This window comes from Puma concolor, chromosome D1 (genome assembly GCF_028749965.1).
Source record: "Puma concolor isolate L17-30 chromosome D1, mPumCon1.1.hap2, whole genome shotgun sequence".
Taxonomy (NCBI): domain Eukaryota; kingdom Metazoa; phylum Chordata; class Mammalia; order Carnivora; family Felidae; genus Puma; species Puma concolor.
Window position 1 is genome coordinate 92,133,273 of NC_141676.1, and position 10,097 is coordinate 92,143,369.

A 10,097-nucleotide genomic window follows, 5' to 3' on the forward strand; every position below is an offset into this window, starting at 1 on the left:
ACAATTTCTTCATACAAATAAAGCATAACTTAGCTTATTTTGCAAAGCTAACTTGACCTAGATCATTTCTTGCTTGTGCCTCTGGAAATGATAAGCAAAATTTGAACTTTTCCCCATGGTTGATGGAAGGTAATCATGAAAATTGTAATAGTGTAACCAATCACTTTGAAGCATAAACAGTCACCGCTTTCTCACTCTATAAGCTACTTTAAAACAATATACCTTAAGCCTTATTCCGTGTCCTGGTTTGAGTGTTCCTGGTTTATAAACTGTCATTTTGGTGTGTGCACAATAGATTTTTATGAACTGCTGCTTTAGTGATTAACAGGTTTTCCTTTGGCAGTTTTGATCTTTTGATACTCTCTATGTGTTCAAATTTCCTCTTTTTTATAAAAACACCAGTCAGATTGGATAAGGAGCTACCCTAATAGCCTCATTTTAAATTAATTACCTTTTTAAAGGTCATGCCTTCACATATAGTCATATTTTAAGGTGCAAGGATTTAGGGCTTCAACACAAGTTTTAAGAGGACACAATTCAACCCATAACACCATTGTAATGGATGTGAAATGGTATCTCATTACAATTTTGAATCACTTTTCCTTAATGATTAGTGATATTTAGAATCTTTTCATGTGTTTATTGTCTATTTGCATATCTTCTTTGGAGAAATATCTGTTTATGTCCTTTGCCTGCTTTTTAAATTAAAATGTTTGTCTTTTTTTTTTTTTGTATTAGAGGAGTTCTTTAAAAAGTCCAGATATTAAACCGTGTCAGATATATGTTTGAAAATAATTTCTCCCGTCCTGTAGGCTGTCTTTCCATTTTAATGATAATATCCTTTAATAGATAAAAGTTTTCTTCTAATAATAATGCTTTTGGTATCATATCTAAAAAAATCTAATGTCAAACTCAAGGTCATGAAAATTTACTCCTATTTTTCTTCTAAGAGTTTTATGGTATTGGTTCTTATATGTAACTTGTTGACCCATTTTAAATTATTTTTATGTATGTTATATAAACACACATGCTTTATATATGTATATACGTAGTGTATGCATATAGAAGATATGTGTGTATACATATGTGTATGTATATACATTTATGTTTGTGTATTTAGGTTTGTGTGTGTTCATTCTTTAACATGTAGAACCATCCAGTCGTCCCAGCATTGTTTGATAAAGGCACTATTCTTTCCCTATAAAATAGCATCAGTCCCCTCATTGAGAATCAGTTGGCCATTGATACGTGAGTTTCATTCTGGACTCTAATTCTGTACTATTGGATTATATGTCTAGCCTTATGCAATGCCACACTATTTTAATAACTGAAACTCTAGTATGTTTTGAAAATGGGAAATGTAGGGACACCTGGGTGGCTCAGTTGGTTAAGTGTCCAACTTTGGCTCAGGTCACGGTCTCTCAAGTCCTGCCTTAGACTCTGTGCTGACAGCTCAGAGCCCAGAGTCTGCTTCAGATTCTGTGTCTCCCTCTCTCTCTGCCCCCCCCCACCCCACTTGTGTGCGCTATCTCTCTCTCTCTTTCAAAAAATAAACATTAAAAAAAAAAGCAAATGGGAAATGTAAATCTTAAATTTTGTTCATTTTTAAAAGATTGTTTTGGCTGTTTGGGGTTCCTTTCAATTTCATATGAATTTGAGGATAAGTGTTTCTATTTCATTAAAAAGAAAACCAAGGCTGTTGCAATTGTCATTGATTCTGTTTATCACCTTGGCTAGCACTGGCGTATTAAGATTTTTTATCTTTCCATTCCATGAATATGGGATTTCTTTCTAATTATTTATGTCTTCTTTGATTTCTACAATATTTGTAGTTTCCACTGTATAAGGATTTCACTTCTTTCAATAAATTTAATTCTAGGTATTGTATACTTTATGATGCTATTGCAAATGCAGCTGTTTTAGTTTCCTTATTGGATTGTTCATTGTTTGTATGTAGAAACACAGCTAATACTTGTGTGTTGATCTTGTAACCTGGAATTTTGCTTAATTTATTAGCTATAGTAGTTTCTTATGGTCTTTAAGGGATTTTCTACATAAAAAATTATGCCAGAGGAGCCAAGATGGCAGAACAGCATGGAAGTATTTTGTGTGTCTCGCGTCCATGAAATATAGGCAGACCAACACTAAACCATCCTGCACACCTAGAAAACTGATCTGAGGATTAACACAACAATCTGCACAACCTGAACCACAGAATTCAGCAGGTATGTGGTGCAGAGAAGTGAACTGGGGGAGAGAGAAGCCACGGAGGGCAGGGAGCTGCTTTTGTGTGTGGAAAGAGGATGGAGATGGGGGGGAGAGAATGGGAAAAGCACCTCACCCCCAAAAGCAGCTGGAGAGAAAGTGGAAAAGTGGAAACAGCTGCAGGGACTGAACTAAAAAGGGAGAAAGGAGAAAAGTGAAAGGAAAGGGTTTAAATTCCATTACGACTCTATAAACAGGGGGAGCACAGAGTCTGAAACTCCGCAGCTCTATACCTGGCGGTGCTCTGGTGGGAAGGGCGAATCCCCAGGAGCAGAGTGGAGTCCAGAGGTCTTAGGGCCACACGGGGAGAGCCACTTCCCCTGCTGGGTGGACACCTGGTAGAGGCTGTGTGGGTCCCTCAAAGGCAAGGCCCCAGTGGACCCAGGAGAACAACCACATTCACTGGTGCTGGAACAAGGTCATTAAGGGTGAAGCCTAGTGCCAGATGTGCGTTGTGATTTTCCATAATCCCTGAAACACTGCTGCTACACTATCTCACGAACTTTTTCTGGGGTGGGCTGGCACCCGGCCGCAGTCTCTGGACATCAGCAGCAGCATGGTCCTGCGAACGTTCCTGGGTGTGGCCGGCACCCAGCCATTGCTCAGTGACACCCTCCTGTAGAGGGGTGGAACAGGTCAAAGTCGCAGTCCCTCATAAGTAAGGGGTCAGGAAAAAGAGCCGCGTCTGAGACAAAACTCAGGAGGGAGGTGTTGCCTGGGGGCTTAGTCATGGACTGTGCAAAAGCAGAGAGTGGACAGAAGCCAGAGACAAAGGACAGGTACGCGATTGCTGATGGGGAGAGCGGAGTTCCCATACTAGAGACTGGGTAGCTGGGTGACGCCATTTTCACCGCTCCTGCGCATGTGTATACATACCTACAAGTACCATAACAATCCACCCCAGTAGTCTAGCAGCGCCATCTAGTGGAGAACAGAGCCAATACACTAATCCCCGCCCAACTGGGCCAACCTCACTCTTCAAGAACACAAGTCTCACCAACTACTTAGTTTATGGACTATAAAGCACTTCACAGTTTGATTTCTAGGGGAAAATGAAGTAATTTTAGTCATATTTCAATCTGTTCACCGGTCCATCGAATCAACTTTCTTTTTTTTTTTTTTCTTTTTCGTCTTTGTTCTTTTTCTTGAATACAGAAAGAGAAAAACTTCACTTTCATTTTCAATTTATATTAAAAATATTTTTCTTTAATTTTTTCTAGTAAATTTTTTATTTTTGTGTAAATTCTTTCAAATTATATTTTACTTCCAGCATTTCATTTTAGTCTACTTCCATGTATTCATTTTTTTCAAATTTTCAAATGATTTCCTTTGTTTTTTCTTTCTTTCCCCTTTTTTCTCTAATCTATCAAGCCCCTTTCAACACCCAGACCAAAACACACCCAGGATCTATAATCATTTATTTGATTTGTGTGTGTGTGTGTGTGTGTGTGTGTGTGTGTGTTAATTTTTTAATTTTTAATATTTTGTTATTTTAATTTTTTTAATTTTAATTTTTTACCTCATTAATTCCTTTTCTCCTTTCAAAATGATGAAACAAAGGAATTCACCCCAAAAGAAAGAGCAGGAAGAAATGACAGCCAGGGACAAGCAAGATATCTTAACCAGAATTTAGAATCATGATAATAAGAATACTAGCTGGAGTTGGAAATAGATTAGAATTCCTTTCTAAAAGAGATAAAAGAAGTAAAAGCTAGTCAGGATGAAATAAAAAAATACTATAACTGAACTGCAATCTTGAATGGATGCCACAGAGGCAAGGATGGATGAGACAGAACAGAGAATCAGTGATATAGAGGACAAACTTATGGAGAATAATGAAGCATAAGAAAAGAGGCAGATTAAGGCAAAAGAGCACAATTTAAGAATTAGAGAAATCAGTGACTCATTAAAAAGGAGCAACATCAGAATCATAGGGGTCCCAGAAGAGGAAGAGAGAGAAATAGGGGTAAAGGGTTCTGTGAGCAAATCATAGTGGAAAACTTTCCTAACCTGGGGAAAGACAGACATCAAAATCCAGGAAGCACAGAGGACTCCCTTTAGATTCAACAAAAACCGACCATCAACAAGGCATATCATAGTCAAACTCACAAAACACTCAGGCAAGGAGAGAATCATGAAAGCAACAAGAGAAAAAAAAGTCCTTAACCTATAAGGGAAGACAGATCAGGTTTGCAGCAGACCTATCCACAGAAAATTGGCAGGCCAGAAAGGAGTGGCAGGATATATTCAATGTGCTGAATCAGAAAAATATGCAGCCAAGAATTCTTTATCTAGCAAGGATGTCATTCAAAATAGAAGGAGAGATAAAAAGTTTCCCGGACAAACAAAATTAAAGGAGTTTGTGACCACTAAACCAGCCCTGCAAATTTTAAGGGGGACTCTCTGAGGGAAGAATAGATTAAATAAATAAATAAATAAATAAATAAATAAATAAATAAATACCAAAGGCAACAAAGACTAGAAAGGACCAAAGAACAGCCCCAGAAACTCCAACTCTGCAAGCATCATAATGGCAATAAATTCCTATCTTTCAGTACTCACTCTAAATGTCAATGGACTAAATGTTCCAATTAAAAGTCATAGGGTAACAGAATAGATGAGGAAACAAGATCGATTTATATGCTGTTTACAAGAGACCCACTTTAGACCTACAGACACCTTCAGATTGAAAGTAAGGGGATGGAGAACCATCTATCATGCTAACAACCGACAAAAGAAAGCCAGAGTAGCCATACTTATATCAATCTAGACTTTATTTTTTTTTTTAATTTTTTTTTTAACGTTTATTTATTTTTGAGACACAGAGAGACAGAGCATGAACAGGGGAGGGGCAGAGAGAGAGAGGGAGACACAGAATCTGAAACAGGCTCCAGGCTCCGAGCTGTCAGCACAGAGCCCGACGCGGGGCTCGAACTCACGGACCGCGAGATCGTGACCTGGCCAAAGTCGGACGCTTAACCGACTGCGCCACCCAGGCGCCCCCAATCTAGACTTTAAAATAAAGACTGTATCAGGAGATGAAGAAGGGCATTATATCATAATTAAGGGGTCTATCCACCAAGACCTAAATTGTGAACATCTATGTGCCAAATGTGGAAGCACCCAAATATATAAATCAATCACAAACATAAAGAAACTCATTAATAGTATTACCATAATAGTGGGGGACTTCAACACCCCACTCACACCAATGGACAGATCATCTAATCAAAACATCAACAAGGAAACATTGGCTTTGAATGACACACTGGACCAGATGGACTTAGCAGATATATTCAGAACATTTCACCCTAAGGCAGCAGAAAATACAGTCTCGTTCAGTGCACATGGAATGTTCTCCAGAATAGACCACACACTGGGACACAAATCAGCCCTCAACAAGTACAAAAAGATCGAGATCATACCGTGCATATTTTTAGACCACAGCACTATGAAACTCGAAATACCTGGAGACTAAAGAACATCCTACTAAAGAATGAATGGGCTAACCAAGAAGTTAAAGAAGAAATTAAAAAGTTTATGGAAGCCAATGAAAATGATAACACCATAACCCAAAACCTCTGGGACACAGCAAAGGCAGTCATAAGAGGGAAGTATATCGCAATCCAGGCCTTCCTAAGAAGGAAGAACGATCTCTGATACACAACCTAACCTTATATCTCAAAGAGCTAAAAAAGAACAGCAAATAAAACCCAAAACAAGCAGAAGAGAGGAAATAATAAAGATTAGAGCAGAAATTAATGCTATTGAAACAAGCAAACAAACAAAAACAGTAGAACAGATCAATAAACCAGAAGCTGGTTCTTTGAAAGAATTAACAAAATTAATAAACCACTAGCCAGTTTGATGAAAAAGAAAAAGGAAAGGACCCAAATAAATAAAATCAAGAATGAAAGAGGAGAGATCACAACCAAGACAATAGAAATACAAACAATAATAAGAGAATATTATGAGCAATTATCTGCCAATAAAATGGGCAATCTGGAAGAAATGGACAAATTCCCAGAAACATATACACTACCAAAACTGAAACAGGAAGAAATAGAAAATCTGAACAGACCCATAACCAGTAAGGAAATAGAATTAGTAATAAAAAATCTCCCACAAAACAAGAGTCCAGGGCCAGATGGGTTTCCAGGGGAATTCTACCAAACACTTAAGGACGAGTTAACACCTATTCTCTTGAAGGTGTTCCAAAAAATAGAAATGAAAGGAAAACTTCCAAAGTCTTTCTATGAAGCCAGCATTATCTTGATTTGAAAACCAGACAGAGACCCCAGTAAAAAGGAGAACTATAGACCAATTTCCCTGATGAACATGGATGCAAAAATCCTCAACAAGATATTAGCTAACTGGATCCAACAATACATTAAAAGATTATTCACCACGACCAAGTGGGATTTATACCTGGGATGCAGGGCTGGTTCAATGTCCACAAAACAATCAATGTGATTCATCACATTGATAAAAGAAAGGACAAGAACCATAGGATCCTCTCAATAGATGCAGAGAAAGCATTTGACAAAATACAGCATCCTTTCTTGATAAAAACCCTCAAGAAAGTAGGGATAGAAGGATCTTACCTCGAGATCATAAAAGCCATATATGAACGACCCAATGCTAATATCATCCTCCATGGGGAAAAACTGAGAGCTTTCCCCCTAAGAGCAGGAACAAGACAGGGATGTCCACTCTTGCTATTGTTATTCAACATAGTAGTGGAAGTCTTAGCTTCTGCAATCAGACAACACAAAGAAATAAAAAGCATCCAAATCAGCCAGGAGGAGGTCAAACTTTCACTCTTTGCAGATGACATGATACTCTATATGGAAAACCCAAAATATTCCACCAAAAAACTGCTAGAACTGATTCATGAATTCAGCAAAGTTGCAGGATGTAAAATCAATGCACAGAAAGCGGTTGCATTCCTATACACCAACAATGAAGCAACAGAAAGAGAAATCAAGGAATTGATCCCATTTACAATTGCACCCAAAACCATAAAATACCTAGGAATAAATCTAACCAAAGAGGTGAAAAATCTATACACTGAAACTATAGAAAGTTTATGAAAGAAATTGAAGACACCAAAAAAATGGAAAAAGATTCCATGTTCCTGAATAGGAAGAATAAATATTGTTAAAATATTGATACTACCCAAAGCAATCTACATATTCAATGCAATCCCTATCAAAATAACACCAGCATTCTTCACAGAGCTAGAACAAACAATCCTAAAATTTGTATGGAACCAGAAAAGACCCCAAATAGCCAAAGCAATCTTGAAAAAGAAAACCAAAGCAGGAGTCATCACAATCCTGGACTTCAAGCTGTACTACAAAGCTGTAATCATCAAGACAGTATGGTACTGGCACAAGAGCAGACACTCAGATCAATGGAACAGAATAGAGAACCCAGAAATGGACCATAAACATATGGCCAACTAATCTTTGACAGAGTAGGAAAGAATATCCAATGGAATCAAGACAGTCTCTTCAGCAAGTGGTGCTGGGAAAACTGGACAGCGACATGCAGAAGAATGAACCTGGACCACTTTCTTACACCATACACAAAAAGAAACTCAAAATGGATGAAAGACCTAAATGTAAGACAGGAAGCCATCAAAATCCTCGAGGAGAAAGCAGGCAAGAACCTCTTTGATCTTGGCCGCAGCAACTTCTTACTCAACACGTCTCCAGAGGAAAGGGAAACAAAAGCAAAAACGAACTATTGGGACCTCATCAAAATAAAAATCTTCTGCACAGCAAAGGAAACAATCAGCAAAACTAAAAGGCAACCGACAGAATGGGAGAAGGTATTTGCAAATGACATATCAGATAAAGGGTTAGTATCCAAAATCTATAAAGAACTTATCAAACTCAACACCCAGAAAACAAATAATCCAGTGAAGAAATAGGCAAAAGCCATGAATAGACATTTCTCCAAAGAAGACATCCAGATGGCAAACTGGCACATGAAAAAATGCTCAACATCACTCATCATCAGGGAAATACAAATCAAAACCACAATGAGATACCACCTCACACCTGTCAGAATGGCTAACATTAACAATTCAGGCAACAGCAGATGTTGGTGAGGATGTGGAGAAAGAGGATCTCTTCTGCATTGTTGGTGGGAATGCAAGCTGGTGCAGCCCCTCCAGAAAACAGTATGGAGGTTCCTCAAAAAATTGAAAATAGAACGAACCTACCCAGCAATTGCACTACTAGGTATTTATCCAAGGAACACAGGTATGCTGTTTCAAAGGGACATGTGCACACCAATGTTCATAGCAGCACTATCAACAATAGCCAAAATATCAAAAGAGCCCAAATGTCCATTGATGGATGAATGGATAAAGAAGATGTGGTACATATATATAATGGAGTATTAGCAATCAAAAAGAATGAAATCTTTGCAACAACGTGGATGGAACTAGAGGGTATTATGATAAAGGAAATTAGTCAGAGAAAGACAAATATCATCTGACTTCACTCATATGAGGACTTTAAGACAGAACAGATGAACATAAGGGAAGGGAAGCAAATAATATAAAAACAAGGAGGGGGAGAAAACATAAGAGACTCGTAAACATGGAGAATAAACAGAGGGTTACTTAAAGGGGGTGGTAGGAGGGGGGATGGGCTAAATGGGTAGGGGGAATTAGGGAATCTACTCCTGAAATCATTGTAATATATGCTAGCTAATTTGGATGTAAATTTAAAAAGTAAAATTAAAAAAATAAAAATTAAAAAAAATTATGCCATCTGCAAATAGAAATGATTTTACTTCTTCCTAATTTGAATGACTTTTATGCTTTTTCTTGCCTAATTGCCCTGGCTAGAACTTTCAGTACAGTGTTGAAGAGCACTGACAAAAGTTGGCATTTTTGTTCCTGATCTTAAGAAAGAAAATCTTTTGGTCTTTCACCACTGAATGTAATGATAGCAAGGAATTTCTCATAAGTACTCTTCATCGTGTTGGGAAAGTTCCATTTTATTCCTACTTTTCTGAGTGTTTTTATCATGAAAAAGTATTAGATTTTTCAAGTACACTTTGGCAACAGAGATGATGATGCATTTTTTTCTTCATTCTATGAAAGTGGTGTATTACAAGTAGCGATTATTTTTAATGCAGCATAACCCTTGTATTCCTGGGATAAATCCCATTTGGTCATGGTATATAATATTATTAACATGATGTTATATTTTTTTGATAACATTTTGTGGAGGATTTTTGCATCTATATTCAGAAAGGACATTTTTTGTAATTGTCTTTATTGGTAATGTCTTTATCTGGCGCTCATCTCAGGATAATGCTAACTTCACAGAATGAGTGGGAATGTGTTTTTCTTCTTTTATATTTTTTTGAAGAGTATGAGAAGGATTGGTATTAATCCTACTTCAAATGTCTGGTAGAATTCAAGAGTGAAATCATCTGGTCTTGGGCTTTTATTGCTGGGAAGATTTTTATTAATGATTTAATTTCCTTACTTTTTGTAAATCTATCCATATTTCCTATTTCTAGCATATTTCTCCCTTTAATTCTGTCAATGTTTGCTTCATACATCTCTGGCTCTGTTGTTTGGTGCATATATGTTTGTAATAGTTATATCCTGTTGATGAATGGGTCTTTTTATCAATATGTTACATTCTTATTTGTCTCTCGTAATATATTTTTTTTACTTAAAGTCTATGCTGTCCAGTATTAGAATATCCATGCCATGTCTCTTTGGGTTACTATTTGTATGAACTACCTTTGTCCATCCTTTCACTTGAATTCATTTATGTTTTAGGAGATAGAGGGCATCT